We start from the raw sequence: 17,161 nt of genomic DNA, 5'->3' as shown, positions 1-17,161 counted from the left end.
ATATTAAAGCTAGCAAAAAAACCCCCAAACCCCCAAATTTTAAGTAGATATTTAAGTAGAGATTTATGCCCACACCAAGGACTGTGGGAAAATCTCTATCTCTCAGCCTCAAGGAGAAACCTAGAGGGGCTTCTTCATCCAAAGGAGGAATTTCCACACACATTTCAAGAAGGGATGTGTTAGAAGAACCTGTCATTTGAAAGTGGAACTGGACTTTTGGAGTAGAAAGTGGTTGACTGACAGTCTACATCAGCTGTGCCAGATTAGCATTTTTAGATAAGGATGCTTTACAATATCTGCCCCACATTTACCTCTCTATCAAGATGTTTAACTTTGGGGTTGATGAGTCAGACTGGTTTTACCATAACTTTGCACCAAAAGCAGAATGCCACCCCTCTCAGTTCACCAGTGATAGCTTTGCAAAATAGGACATTTTTTTGAGCTGTAGTATTACTCCATTCCAGGCAGAGCATCATGCTGCACTGACATTGTCACAATAGGACACTCTGTATTAGGCAAAAAGTTTAGGGTTCAGTCTCAAAACTGGCCATGCTTTTATCCACCATCACATGGTTTTCTCCATGCTGACTGTGAAACCCCTGTGACAGGCAGAGGTAGAATGTTACTGTGAGCACTTGTGAGACTGCCATGGTGACCAGGGATCATCTTGCTCCACACACTCTCTATACTGGTGGATTTTTTAAGAGGCTGAGAGCAGATGGTCCATGGAAAGAAAAGGTCTTCACTGAAATTTTATTGATCATGGCAGGACTTTTGAAAGGTGCTTTTCTCTGTGAAATATAAAAGGCACATCCAGCATGGACTGTCATTTATTAGCTTATCTGGCACATTTTTTTTTTTCCCAGCCTTGATGTGCAGAAATGCTGAAATGTGCTTAAAAGCAGAACATAGCAGGAGAGACTAGTCAGTGAAAGACCAGCAAGATGCTAACTAGTATTTAATGAAGTTTTAGGGACCTGGGCTTAGACACTTCACATGCAAGTTTAAATAAATACATAAATCTCCATCTTCCTTATTTCAGGGGAAGACATAGAAACAATCTTTCTCAGGCACATGGAGCTGCACCAGCATTTTAGTATAGCAAGACTGAACAAGGCTCCAATGTGAGATTCTATCAAGGTCATGTGATAGTGTAATAATAATAATAATAATAATAATAATAATAATAATAATAACATTGTATATAATGTTACATTATTATTACATTATTATTATTGTTGTTATTGCTATTATTACATTATTATTATTATTACATTATATATATATTTGCATTCCCAAAGACCTATTGCTGGCTGCATTTTTTTTGCTACAACCTTAATGGGCAGCCAGCATGCCACAGCCAGCATTAAGCTATACAAAGCTGCTCCCCATAATACCTGACAGTCTGCTCATGTACACCATTAACTGCAGCACTATGTAACACAAGCTTCAGCAGGGAGTGCTTGAGCACTGCTTGAAGATGCCACGCCATGCCACGACTTTGACTTCTTCTTCCATCTAGGCTATTCTAAACCTGCCTGCTCCTACAGACTCATTTTTTAGAACAGATTTTTAGACAAATTTTTATTGATGCTAATTGGTGCCATTCAAAAATAAAAAATAAATGATACTTTTTTATAAAATTAAAGAGTCAAGGGAGAATGAACTGAGTTTTCCCCTCTCATATTGTAGATTGAGAGAGATAATCTTGAAATGGAGGTAAAAAAAATATGCCTTTTTAGTGGCTGAATTCATTATCCTTGTTTCCAGCTATTTTTGATTTTTTTTCTTTCTGAGCAGTGAACATTTGAAAAACTTACTGTTTCATCTTCCACTACACACAGTTTTCAGATAGTTTCACCACTATGGTGCTATGCTATGAGATTAATAAAAATGTAATCCAGCCATCACTGAGAGCATTGTTCCCACATTCTATTACTGGCTGGCAGGTGGGCAAAACACCTGGTAAGAAACTAATATAAATTGGAAAGAATACTTAAAAGGCGCTAGAAGTGTCAGTAAAGCTTTAAATATTTTACAAAAGCTGTGATCCGCAGGCTTTGCCTTCAGCTAAAATCCACTCAAAGCAAAATAGGCCTAAAAAAACCCCTCTGCAATAAATAGATACCTCCTGGAGATATTCTAGCCAGCAAATCTCCACCTTTGTGTTTTGAACAAAAGCTTCAGAAAAACTTTGAAAAATCCACCATGAAAGATAGAAGAAAATGGGAGAAGATTTTTTTTTCCCTACCTCTGTAAGTTTTTCTAGTTTGCCTCACAAAAGATCTATTTTAATAGCAATGTCAGGCCAATTTGGTGTCAGCACCAAGTTCTGAAGCACATGTTCTAAAGTGCTGCTTCTCAATCCAGTTCTGATGCCTTGAGAGGCTACCTGGAAGAGAGGCTAGACAGAGTTAAAGGAATAAAGTAGGTATTTACTAAAAAGGCTTTCAAAGAACACACCTTGGGCAGTACAAGAGCCTGGCCATGGCTACACTTAAGATAGACAACAGGTCACACATTTTTACACTTTTATTAGTTTGGGTCCATTTCCATATTGAGGTTAATTGTCCAATTACAGCTTCAGGTTGTGAAGTCACATCTTCCCAGTTTACTCCCCTCAATTTGCTGTTGTTTATACTTTTGGGGCTTGAAGTTGTAACAGTGTACTTGGTTCTCAGGCTGGAAAAGGATTGATTCTAAACAGTGAGGAGAACTTGCTAACACTTAATATGAAGTTCAGAATTATATAATAATGCAGTACTGAATCTGGATAATATGAAAGCAAAAACTTAAGGCATCACTTCATACTATTCTCATAAGAAATAATTTTTCAAAAAAAATAAATGCTTTTCTTGATCTCAGTACAATGATACTGGGAAAAGAAAGCATGCAGAGAAAATAAACTCATATATATTTATATTTTCTACATATACAAATTATAATATTCACAATAGGGATATTGATAAACTTAGATGCACTTTTGTTGTAGGGGTCTCTCTTTTCTGTTGTACAAGATGAAAAATTCTTGGCATTTTAAATTTGAAGTTGAATAGCAATATTTTTAAATTCATCCAAGTTAGGTGAGTTATTATATGATGGGGGAATAGTAAAGAATAAGAAGTGACCTTCTCAGCTAAAAATCTGGATTCTTGCTCTGATGAAAAGATAAAACTTCATCAAATTGGGACCTAAATGATATAATAAAAGATGACTCTACTAGAGAAAGCTAATTCTGACATGATGTACTTACTTTCTTCAACATGTCATTTATGTCCATACAGGAAACTAAAAAAAATAATTTCCCTGGACATCTACAAATGTCTCCTGTCACACCAAGTGGAAAATAATGGTGAAGTTTGGGAAGTATAGGTGTCCGATATATGAAGCAAATGAGCAATTGGCTGAAGGAAGAGTTCAAAATGAGTAATACTGAAAAAGGAGTTTTGAGACTGTAAGGCACATACCCAATGAACTTCTCCAGAATACAATTTTGGAGCAGTTTTATTTACACGTTCATTTAATGATATTGACAAACTAGTCAATATACACTCATTACATTTGCCATCACTGTGGCCTCGGTGAGCTGTCAATACAAAGGAGTCTTGGAAAAAGAATAGCAGACCTTGAGGACTGGAGCCATATAAATGGATGGACCTCTTTGCTATGAAACAGAGGTTCACAGCCTAGGGAAGAAATAATGAACAGAGAGCTCACTCACTGGCAGCAGAAATAAAAGAAAGTATAAAGACTTCTTGAATTAATCACAGGAGGTAATTGATGAAAATAAACCTGACCCTGGCTATTAAAAAATCAAATAGAATCCATAACTAGGAGAAATATCTAGCAGGCATAAGGAACTAAGAAAAGTGTAAGTGAGGTAAGTGACAGGAAAAAAAAAAAAAAAAAAGAGAAAGAGCAAACAGAGAAATCTCTTTGAACCTTGTCTTAAAATAAGAAATTCAGAACATCTAATGAAATTATAAAAAAAAAGCTCAATAAGAATATACATTTTCACAATATGCATAATTAATATTGTGGATTTTATCACAAGAATGAATTCTATGTGATGTTGTAGATGTCAGAAATTAGAATGGAGGGTGTCAGAAATATGAATGGAGTATAAGGTAGTCAGTCTGGATGCAGGATCCCAACAAAAATTGCTTTACCTATGCTCCTAAAGTCATATATTTTTTCATGTCTTTCCCAGTGTTTATGTTCATAGCCCATTCCAACTCTTTATTTTAAAATTAAAATGCATATTAATTTCAATTTTATTTGTAATATACTCATAGATGTATACACATATAAGTGTGTATATAATAGATATTAAAGTAAATAATCTGTACACTATTTCAAGAAGAAACTGAATTGTAGACTTTGAAATCTAAAAATCTTATGCATAATATTATGGGGGAAATAGTCTACAAGTGTAGATTATATTTCATATTTTTAAAGGAAATATTAGTCCTTCTACTAAGCCTCATTAAAATAAAGCTCATGTCATTTTGCTCCTAACAAAACAAATCAAACTTCAGTAAGCAATAGAGGGAAGACAAATACACAAAATAAAACACCAGAATACTAAACTGAGTACCAGACTATTAAACAGAGTACTAGTACCTTAAGTAGCAAGTCATATAATTTTCTGTATACAATATATGTCTTCCTTCACCACAGAAGGTATTTCAATAAATGTACTAAAAAGTATTTAGGGTTATTTTCCTTTTCACATATTCATCTAAGTCTGCCCTGTCTCCTTATTCCACTCCCCTTTACAACACCGCTCTGTAATATATACTAGGTTTAGTGTTATATGCAATTAGGTATTTCCAAATTAGCTCTCTAAATCATTTTCTACTACTCTTACAGCACCTAGTTTAACCCAGCAGCACACTCTCTAAGAGTGTCTGTGCCCCCCTCTGCAGGCTTTGGTTTTTTGCTTTGAATAAGTATGTCTATGATAATGCTTGGTTGCATTTTGTTAGATGAGGTTGCAAATTTCCTTCCAAATTGCAGTGCTTGCAAGTACACCCACATGCTTAAGCTGATAAACGAAATGCTTACAAGACATGATTATTATGAACAATTTTAATGAGACAAAATTCGGGGGAAGACCAAGCAGCTCTGCAAAAGTTCAATATATGTAACACTGCTGCCTTCAAGGAAAGCTATGAATTTGTTGTACAGAAGGAATCAAGGTCACAACAAACACAGTGAGGTACCTCGATGGATACCTCCCTTGCCCCTCCTGATCCATTATACTGAAAATTAAAGGAACATCAGACTTAAAACCAAAAAATATAGCTCATATTCAGTAAGAAATGCAGCTCTGCTACCATAAAATCTACACTGATCCCCAAAGCAAGAAGTGGGTGATACTTTACATGCTTTATAAACCTGACCCGGTTCCATGCAAAAGAAATCTTTTTTATCTAGTTAGACTTAACAGTCCCAGCTAATATTTAGTTGGGATTTACATACTTTAGTGTCAAATTCTTTAGTGATCATTGTTAAGAGTCAAATTCTGTCTTTCAAATTCTGCACCTGGTCCTAGTAAAGACTGAGGAGAGTGAGTGTTAAATTTCTCATTTTTGCTGCAGTCTTCTGGCTGCTTTTGTGTGTTAAGTAAGTGGAGCATGAAACAGACCAACCAAGAAAAGGAAGGGGAGAGAGGGGGAGGGAGAAAAGTTTCCTAACCTACCTATTCTGTCTGCTGTTAAATACAACATAGTCTATATTTGGTAGGAAATTCCATTTGCTGAATTCTGGATTTCACAATTATAATCACAATTATAAGTCACATAATACTCCATTCAAAGAGTCTATCAAACATCAATTTTTATCACAAGCAAACACACAAAACATTTCTTAATAACATAAAAGGATGATTTTTAAGGACAAAATAAAGGAAGAAGAGATGAAGGGCACACCAATTATTAGATCTCTGTAACAGTGGTGATTTTATAAAATAAAACTCCTAAGTGATCTTAAAGGCAACTGCAGTCATGCTGGAGAAGAAGATAGAAAGAAAACAAAAATGAAAAAAGGTTACCAGCAATTCCTGCCACAGCACCATCCCACACATCCCAACATCTCTGCTCAAATAGTCCCCGTTTCCATGAAGAGTGAGCAAAGTGCCTCAGATAATAAACATGTCCCACTAGGCTCTTAAATCTCAAATTAAAAGCAGCAGTTCTTTTACAGAAATATGGAATTTTTTTTATTTTTTTTTTTTTTGCTATTCTAATATCAAGTTTTTCTGTGTATGTGCATATTCATCAAGGGGAGGCAGAGGGGCAAGTGATCTCTTTACTTTCATATCCAGTGACAGCACTCAAGGACATGGCATATAGCTATGACAGGGGAAGTTTAGATCAGAAATCAGGATAATATTTTTCACCCAGAGAGTGATTGGGCTCTGGAACAGGCTCCCCAGGGAAGTGGTCACAATGCCAGCCTGACACAGTGCAAGAAGCATTTGGACAATGCTGTCAGGTACATGGTGTGAACCTCAGTGTGTCCTGTGCAGGGCCAGGAGCTGGACTCTATGATCCTGATGGGACTCTTACAACTCTGCATATTCTATGATTTTATGAGGATTCTTTCAGGAGTGCAATTTGCTTCTATCTCAGCTCACAGAAGTGTATGGATAGTGACACTATAGAAACTCATCTGCTCTAGGCAATATTTTTTTCTGATGGAGCAATACACACTTCTATTTGTAGAGAGATTTTGCATTTCTTTTATTGAGATTAAGGGTATAAGTCTTATTGAGAGGAATGGAGTTTTAAATAAAATACGGTAACTGGAGAATTTTTACTGCTTCAGTTAGCATACACCTGACATCGATGGATGAACAGGGATTTCTCCAGTATCTTGTATAACTTTGTTTATCCACCTTCCACCTCCAATTTGCCTGTTGTGGAGTGCTGTTACCTGCTACCTTCTTGATACATACCATAGACACTGGAAAGGTATCATGATGTGCCTGAATGTCAAATTAATCAGAACTACAGCAAAGAAGTAGGAGGACAGGGACAACATTAAAAACTCTTCTCAAAAGCATTGGTATAACTAGGGGTTCCCTCCTAGCACATGGCCAAATGAGGCTTGAGCAACCCACAGGCTGCTCCCACTCTTATCACACAGACACCCACATTTATCTGTTGGCAGAAGCTTGGGTAGATTCAGCCGTGATATTGATGAATGGATAGGAACTAATGTAGTCTTTCTCTCTGAATATGATACAAAACTGTACCAGGCTAAATGGAGAAAACAACAGTCCTCCTAGTCCCTCAGCAAATTTAAGATTACACGGAGCTACATAACTTGCTATTTTTAATTTCAAGATAATTAAAATAGTCCCCACAGCCTTAGAGTTCCCAGTGTCTCCCATAGGAAAAATAAAATAATCTTCTTTCTTTTTAATTTTTAATTGACAATTGTTACACTACAGATATAGGTCTAATATATCAAGTGGAATAAATAGGCCACGATTGAGGACACAATTGAGGTTACCATCCCTGGGGTTGACCTGTACTGTAAAAAGCCTCACTGACAGTGACATTGTCCCATATCTACATGACATAGTATGTTCGCATATAAAGCAACTATTGATGCATAAGCAAGTCATAAGGTTCACTGTGTGAAATGAGTTGTTTTTTGTTTTTTTTTTTAACAGATCACTTCTGGAATCCAAAGTTAGTCTTAGGAACAGGTAGAAAATAACACTATTAAAATTTTCCATATTGTCAAAATAAATGCAGTTCAAATTCAGGGGAATATACCAAGAGATTTTTAAACTTAGGAAAACAATGAATGTAATGACATCAATAAACATATTTTTCTAACTAATTGTAGGAACAATTGCACAAATATTAAGAAAAACGTGTCTTCAAGAATTTGAAGTACTCATTGCTATGTCTTACAATATCATTAGAAGAATGATAAGCCAAGTATTTGCAGACTTATCAGTTTAATTGTTAATGTTGTAATCTTACATCTTATTCAAAATATGATAGAAATATTGAAGAAAATTAAACTTAAGTCAGACCACTGAGGAACCCAATTTGAAAGATCCCCATTTAACTCATAAGCTAATGATAACTTCTCTCAAAAAGTGTTTTTTCATGGACTAAAAATTAACTTAGTTTTGTAGACTGAATTTCTGTAGTCTAAAGATATATCTAAGATTATAATATTATAAGCAAAGATACAGTACTGCTTGGCAATATCAGTCTGCCAGAGAAAACAGATTAGCACAATTGGACCAAAAGTGATATGCATATATTGCCTGTTTGAAAAAACAAACAACTATTCTACTTTCTTATTTATTGATAATTCATTTTGGGTTTTTACCAGAAATCTAACTTTGGTTAAAATATTTGTGTTCTGTCTTCCCTCCCTAATTTATTTCATGCTTTAGTTTCATCTATTAATTAAAAAATACCACTTGATTTTCCCTCATTCTCTGCTTTTTTGCCCAAAGTTGTCTGCTGGTGCAGTGTAAATTGGTTTAGCTCTTCGCATATGCATATCAAGATATCTCTGGTTTTCCTAACTTGTGTAAATCCTCCTTGATTCAATTTCCCAATAGCTTGCTAGATTTGGGGTAATAAATGATTTGAATCTATCTGGAAAGAGCTTGCATGTCTTCCTCCTCAGCTGCAACCTGCAAGAGACCTTCTGCTGACGGCAAGCTGCCAAATAACAGCTGGACCACCAGCAAGTGTCACAAAGATCTGACGTGACTTAAGTCATCATCGTCATAGGGATCAATCCTTTTTTTCAGTTGGTCCTTACAGAGCAGGGCAGTGGCCTTTCACTTCACATATGGCCTCCTACTCTTTAAAAAAATGAACCTGTTTATGCCAACCTGCAGCACTTGTGTCAGCCTATACTGTGGTAATATATGTATTCGTTATGCAGAAAATTGAGCAGCATCAAAACAGCACTGGAAGGTTCACATGATGCATGAGAAAGTTAGCTATCTCTAGAGTGAAATTGCTCTTGTAAAGAACAAATAATTAAAATACTGAGTATGTTAATATATTTCTGAAATAATAGTAGCAATTAAGCCTTCTCATTAAGTCATCCAGAATCCATGTTTTTCCAAAGGGATGTTACCGAAACACACTCATTCTCAGGTTAATTGAACTGTGTAAATCAAATATTGTAATTTTAATGGCAATAAAAATTATTAAACTGCAATTCATAATATAACAATTAGAAAAAAAATCACACAGCAGCAACAAAAAATTTTAAGCTTGGATAATCAGTTATAGGAAAAAGAAGAAAATACCAGATGGCCAAGTTATTCAAAGAAAGAGTATTAGCTTAGAGGCCTTATTTTTGTGGCAACAGGATTATTGTTAAAATTCGTAGTAATAATGCCATTTTTATTAAAAAAAGCAACTGAATTGGATGCTCAGAAACAATTTTACTCTAAGTGTTTTCTGTAAAATAGTGTCAAGATATTCTTCCTATCTTGGAAGCACCATCTTCTTAAAACCTAAGTCATTCCCACCAGTCTGTACTAAATCATATCTGATGGTCACTGGTGACACTGAGCAAAAACTGCATTAAAGAACAAATGAATTTTAGATATTGCTGTAAAAATGACACATCCTTCACAAACTCTGTCTTTGATGAGTGTTCTCCATCTCAGTAGACAGAATACTTTTACTTGTCTGTGCCCCTGTTATTCATAACAGATTGATGCAGACTAGAAAAAAGTTCACTGCAACAAATGTAAAGTTACTGTGGATCCAAAATACCAGCCAGTAGTTCCTCTGATGTATTTCCCTAGGCTGGAGTAAACCCAGACTCATTTATCTCTGAAGCCCCTGTCCTGCAGTGGTTTCACTGAATGAGGTTGACCTCATATAGTAGATCAAGTTTAATATACCTGAGTAATTACTAAATTACTTTAATAGTGCATAAAGGGAAGCATGTGTGAGAATCTTTGCAGAATCAGGAGTCAGGAGAAATTTACCTTTCTAGATGATAAATTTGGTAACTACCAGGTGCCAATTTAGAAGTGCATGATTTTAAATGCACTATTTTTTAATCCCAAGTTCTTCCCGTCCCAAATGGTTTCAACAATGGGAATTATTATTGACCCATTGTACCCATTGCCAATGATTGCTGATTGTGTATCACACTTCAGTAACTAAGTTCACAGGCTTGGAAATAAAAGTCTAATTGAATTTTGATCTGCTTTGAAGCAAAAGAACCAGAACAAATATGAATTACGACAATCTGAAAAATTAAAAACTATATCAGCTACAACGGCTAAGCAAAAAGTCATTTATTCCAACAGTGTAATACTGATTGAGAAAAACATTTATCTTACAAATTTCCTGCCTCTTGTTAATATAAAGTACAAAAAGTCTTGTTATAGTTTTCTGAATATTTAGGTGGTTTTTTTTACTGCCATTATCTTGAATACTGTGGTATTGGGCTATCAAATGCACTTACACTAAATAAATCAGATCCTTTTAGTCTGTCTAAAGACAACAACATATTAAATAGTATAATTTCAAATGACTACCTTACATTTCATACCCAGAGAACACTACAGTGGTAGGAAATCAGTAATTTTGGTAGAAAATCTGAAGTGTCTAGGAGACCCTGACTTTCACATCTAAGAATATGCCTTCTGAAATGTAGGTTGCTTTGAAGGTATTTCAGGTTGAAAGTCCTGGATGGAGAAACCCTGAATCAGCAGTCACATTTGGAAGTCTTGTCCATGAGATGCCTCCCCAGTCTCAGAACACAGCTGCTCAGAAGTGAGTGCTTCTCCCCCTGCTCTTTTCACAAACACTTGCGATGATGTAATAGGACAGAAGAAAGCACAGACTGAGCAGAATCCTTCTCATGACAGTGTGGACTTAAGATTTCAGAGAGACTCCACAGCCAACATTCCCTTGATTGCCAGATCTTAATTAATAGAGCCTTTAGGTTTCTGACAGACATCATGCCCAAAAATAAAAGATGGTGTAAAAGAAGAAGAAATTGAAGCAATTAATCTGACTAGATAGATGCCTTGGAGTACCTTGAGTAGAAATAGAAATTTCTTACTAATAACCAATTGTATTAAACAAAAATATTAAGTGGAAATCTTTGAAAACTAACAAAACTGAGGAAAATGTATGTCACAATTCATCTACATTTCATTTGCTTCCTCAGCTTATTTGAGAAGCATTTAACGCTCCACCATCTCTACCCAGGTCTCTTAGCACAGGTGAGAACATTCAAACCAAGAAATGGGCTGTAGACAGTAGAAATTCCCATCTTATCTAAAGTTCTTGCTTTTGTCTGGGATGGTTCAATTCACCTCTCAAGTGTTATTCCTTTACACTTTATGTCTTTCCTGTCTCCTGTGGGCCGAGCCCATGAAATGAAACAGAATCATCATGACTGGATATCAGGCACATATTTATGGCTGGCAAAGGTACATTGAATGTGCCTGTCCCAGGAGCCTGAGGTTCACCTGTGAATAGACAGTGCACATTCTTAATAACATTTTTTTCTTTTTCTCAGGACTTTCAGATATTTGCCAGCCAGGTCAGGGGTACTGTTCTGTGTATACACCAGCATTAGTGAAAGTCAAAAGGGCATACAGAGGTGATCTGTGAAGAGCATCTATCTGTACACAGATGCAAAAAGTGAAGACAAATCTCCTACAGGGTTATTTTGTGTTACTTCCACCCACAACTAATTTTGAATATTTTGCATGCTAAATATAATTTCTAAGTATCTAAAATTGATGAGGCACATTTTCAATTCATATCGGAGTTCCATTTCTGAAATACAGCATAAGTAAAAGATTACATAGTGAAGTGGCATGATATCTTGTTCTGCATTATGCTGGTATTTACTTGACTGCAGAGGAGTAGCAAGACAGAATTAAAGAGAAAAGAGACTATAATGCAATGAAAGACGCAAAAAAGGAAAAGAAAAACATAACTAAAGCTAAGAATATCAATAGTTTGTCTGTTTTTTCCATGTTTTTGATATTAAAACCTTTTTCCCAAGAGGAGTGTGGTGGGTTGATGTTGGCCAAATACCAAGGCACCCATGAAAATGATTTACTCATTTTTGTCTGCTATGGTTAAGGAGAGGAGGGAGAAAGAAAACTCATGGGGTAAGAAAAGGGGTAGGAGAAAACACTTAAATGGCTAAACAGGCTTAAAACCTTAAAAGGTATAAAGAAAAAAATTATTAACAGGATTAAAAAAGGATAATGAGAACTAAAAGTAAACCTTTTGAACACATTTCCTGCCCCCACCCCCACACCCCCAGCCCTTCTTTCCATTCCACCAACAGCACAGGGAGACAAAACATGGGATTTTTTAGTCAGTTTGTCACTTCTAAAAATCTTTCTTCAGTTCACTTAGGGAGAGGAGTCTCTTTTGCTATGCCATGGAATCTTTCCCATGGGAGACAGTTCTCAGTGAGCTTTTCCAACGTGGTTTTAATTGTCATGAGTAGCAGTCCTCCTGAAATCCACAACATGATGTCCCTCCCACAGCTTGCAGTCCTCCTACAACTGCTTTTTGTGGGCCTCTTGGTTTATGCTGTGCAGTTTTTAAGGATGAGCTGTTCTAGAGTATAAAAGCAAGGGTCTTCTTTCTCTATTTCTCAAAGCAGGGGTTCTCTCTCTCTCTCTGTTCAAGCCTCTCACCAGATCACAGCTTTTCAGCATCCACACGCTCCAGCACGAGTGCCTTTTCTCATGGGCTGCAGGTGAATGCTGCATCCCCCCATGCACTTCCTGAATTACAGGGGAACAGTTTGTTGTATTATAGCCCTCAACATGGCTTGCAGAAGAATCTCAGCTCTGACTCTCAAAGCTCCTCTTCCTCTCCCTTCCTTCATTGCACTCCCTTAATGTCACCATATTGTTCTCCTCACGTGTCCTCACCTTTCCATTTTTCCTGACTTGGGAGAGAATTGGTGTTCATAGGGTCATTTGTTCCCAGGTTCTATCAGTTGGAGTTCTATCAGTTCTATCAGTTTTTGTGGAGCTCTGCGGAGCTGAAAGGTCAACCTTGTCCAGGCTCTGCAATCGGGGAATCTCTTTCTGTTCTTCTCTCTCTGTTGGTCACTTGGTCTCTGCCAGCACTGCACAAACCGCGCCAGCTGCCGGCTCCACTCTGTGCCTTTTCTTCATGTGGGATGCTGAAAAAAGAAAAGCTGCTGCTGCTGCTTTTGCCTCTCAGTCCATAGCAGGGCTGGTTAAAAGTGGCTAAGTAAGTAAAGTCCATTGTGAGCCACGCCGACACAGCCACGGTCTTGCGGTGCTGCCCTGGCTTCATGGCTGCTTGAGGTGCTGGGATGGCCCCTGGCAGCCTGGAGCTGCACTGAGATGAGGTCCAGTAGCCCCTACAGAAAGGGGGCCCAGCTGGCCCCCCACCTCCTTTTAGAGAGAGAGCTTTGCATGGTGTTCTTCTTTCTTAAATATGTTACCACAGAGGCATTGCTGGCTTCTCTAATTTGCTTAGCAGTGTGCCAATTCTCAGAGCCAGCCAGCAGTTGGTTTTGCCAGGCACAGAGAAAGCTGCTAGCAGCTCCTCACAGAGAATCACTTCCATGGCTGACATTTTCCTCTCTTCACCACAAATCAATCAATGCAAAACCAGCACAATGAACTATTAGACTTGCATATTTTGGAATATAAAATCAAAAAAAGTTTACATCTCTACAAAAATGAAAAAGTGCTTCAGTGTACTTCTATCCCATGCAACATTTAAAGTATCTATTGTTAGTGCTGTTTTCTTATACTATGGGCATTGATAGTATTGATTTTCACACATTAGCAGTGGACAGTACTCTCCCCTGGAGACACAGAGGTTTTTTAAAATATCCTCCACTTCCAACAGAATTTGTAAACATAATTTGCTTTAGGTATCATGAACACCCTCAAGATGATGTATGAACCACACTAGCCTATATCAGAACTGAAAGTGTAGAAATGGAAATCCCATGGAAGAGAGGTCACACAAAGGAAGACGGGAAGAAAAGCTGTCTAAAAACACAGGAGAAATGAACAAGGAGTCTGAGAAGGTACCAGGAAAGCTGCCAAATTATTTACTTGACATTAACTCACCTTCTGATGATTCAGTTGAAGTAACTTCACCTCCATTGCTCTAGCTTAAAATGAAATAGTTTTGTGAGATGAAATTTTCCTGAATTGCTAAATAGCAGAGGAGTTTGCACTTGGGTGCATTATTAAACATCCATATGAATTAAGAAGGAAAAGATGGATAAAAGGATGGACAAAAATTCTTATTTGTACAAGTACAAAGTACAAGTACAAGTACAGATAGACTTTTACAGGTATACTGTTATAATGCTTCCAAAATAAAAAATTCAAAAAAGAAAGGAGAAAGGAAAATTTAATTTTCTTGCAATTATGCAACATGGTTTGACAAGTCAACAGAGTAAATGAAAAATTACTCTGGACATTATTTATTCTTTAAGGTCCTAAAACATGAATTCTAACATTGCACTACCTATGTCCAATAAACACATCCCAAATACTTAAAATAAATCTTTATTTCCAACTTCTTCAGGATATGAACTTTCATGAGAATATTTAGTTAAAAATTATTTTCTTTTTTTGCATTTAATCAGAAAATGTGGTTTGTCTGATTTATTTAATGAAGTTATATAAATTATTGAAGACTGTCCAGAAAAAAGCTATAGAACTCTGGTTATCTTGTGTGTGAGGAGCCAGTTTAATTTTGATTTCTGTCTCAACACTGGTTGTCAGAGGCATCTGGGGAAGGGACTGCAGTCTTGCCATTTGCAGGTGGCAGCTAGGAGAAGATGGGAGAAAGCCTTGTCTCTGGGGAGACTTTGCCTGGCAACCATTTCATGTCTCACATGGGACAGGCAGTCAGCAGGGGAACACCAAAGACACTGGATCCTCCAGAGAGATTCTCCAATCAGAGGGTGAAAAGTCTCCACCAAAGGGCTGCAGTGGAAGGTTGGACTGGGCCAATGGACTCCTGTCAGCAGGCAGACTTTGGGAGGAGCTGGGGGTAGGTATAAAGGCAACTTACAAAAGAGCCACAAGCCCTTGGGGCCCTTTGCCCTGGATCTAGCCTGCTTTTTTGCCTCCTTTATTGCCCTGGCTATATAGCCTGCTTTTTGGCCCTCTCTCTAACCCGCTTTTTGGCTCTTCTGCCCTTGTTTTTGTCCCTGCTTGCTGGCCCCTGCCTGCCCTTGCGTGCTCATCCTCCCTCTCGCTGGGCACTTGTCTGGACACTGGCTGACCTCTGAGCCTCCTGTCACCTGTCCTGCCTCCCAGTGTTCCAGCCCAATGCCCTGCTCCCTCATCCCTGCGTTCCTGCCTGCTTTCTCTGTCTCCCTGCTCTCTCTTTCTCTTTCCCTCCATTTTTGGATTAATTTTGTGCAAGACCATCCATTTTAAAAGAGCTCCCTGCAGTTCCCCATAGTGGAGTGCGACAGTCATGCAATATTAAATTTAAAGATTCAGTTAAAAAGGTTTGAGAAGTTTCATGCTTTTTTGAAAGTTAAGAAAAATGTTAATCTTTCTGTTACTAAGCTTTCTTGTGAATACATAAAGGAGATATATCAGAAGAAAGGAGAATTTATAAATAACATTTATGAAGTAGAAAAATCCAATTGTAGCAGTTGTGTAGTAAAGAACTTGTATATTTATCATTAATATTTTGTGAGGCATTCTAAAGAAATGAAGAATTTTAGGATAGAGGGGTTTTTAAGAACAAATTTTTACTACGATAGATACCAATTAAATTGAAAATAAAGAATAAAGAAAAAGGCTGTAGTAGACCCATGCTACATATACATCAGTCCAAACCCAATAACCACATCACCACATATAGTCTTTATTTACTGACATTCAATGATGAGATTGCACAAGTATTCAATATCCAAAAAATATTAATTTCAATTACACATTATTTTTGATTGTTGAACTAAATTTCATAGTCACTATTTAATTGATATAAAAAACCAACAAAAACAACCAACCAACCAAAACAATCCCAAAACAAAACAAACAAACAAACAAAAAAACCCACAAAAACCACCAAAATGAAAACAATCTCAAAACCAAAGCAAGCAAACCTTACAATTTTCTCTTAATATAGAAGACCAAATTCTATGTGTGTTTCTTTTCCTAAACAAATATCCTTTATGACATGAGCTTATGATACTTGAACTACTGGGCAATTTTCTTCTCCAGAAATGTTTGGACAAAACAAAACATTGACTGAAAAAAACCCCATGCCTCTTAGAAATTTACATCCAAGTCTTTTTCATAACTAGGGAGGTGGGGATCTAATAGAAAAATATGTGGAGTCTGACTTTTGTTAGATTGTAAGATGAGTTGTCCACTAGGAAATGACAATGGAGTCCAACAGTTTGATTTTGTTCAGCTCTCTTCATACATCAGCCCTCAAGCTACAACCACAATATGTATGGAGTCAGAAAATATTGGAAATTTCATCTAAAGGAATTTTATTATAAATTTTAGGAAACTTAGATTATATACTTAATTAATGATGCAGTATTTCTATTAAGCAGTGAGAATAAATATTTAGGCAGCTATCTTTGAAATTTTGTCCTTGGTATAGGGGATACAAGAGCAAAGCAATGCTAGTTCACAACACAAAATGCTTAATGTTCCATAATTTAAATTTTAGCTTCACTTGGCAGATTATTCCCTTTGATGTACTTTGATGTACTTAGGTAAACTTTATCTCAAACTACATTGAAATTGAAAGAAATATCTAAACAAAGAAGCAGCCATAAGCGGAGGCAGTGTTTGAGAATAAATTACTGTCAAGGTCTATGTTATGGGAGACAGTGTGACATTTAACTGAACTGCCTCTTGAAAACAAAGATAACATGGCATTCTGGAGCATCACACTGGAGCATGACACACAATTGGATTCACTGCAATATCCCTCCTTTCCAAAATATTGCAACAACTACCATTTTAATCAGTCTACACATACAGCATAAGTGTATATCTAAAAACAGCAACCTGATCAGTGAAATAGGCATTTGGGCTGAAGTGTTTTCTTTTTGGATTTTTTTTTTTTTCCTTTTAAAGCAGATCATACAGCTTTCAGTAGTTCAGCTACTTAAGGGCTACATT

This window comes from Cyanistes caeruleus, chromosome 1, assembly GCF_971803275.1.
Source record: "Cyanistes caeruleus chromosome 1, bCyaCae1.hap1.1, whole genome shotgun sequence".
In the NCBI taxonomy this organism is placed as follows: Eukaryota; Metazoa; Chordata; class Aves; order Passeriformes; family Paridae; genus Cyanistes; species Cyanistes caeruleus.
This window is presented reverse-complemented; position numbering follows the sequence as displayed.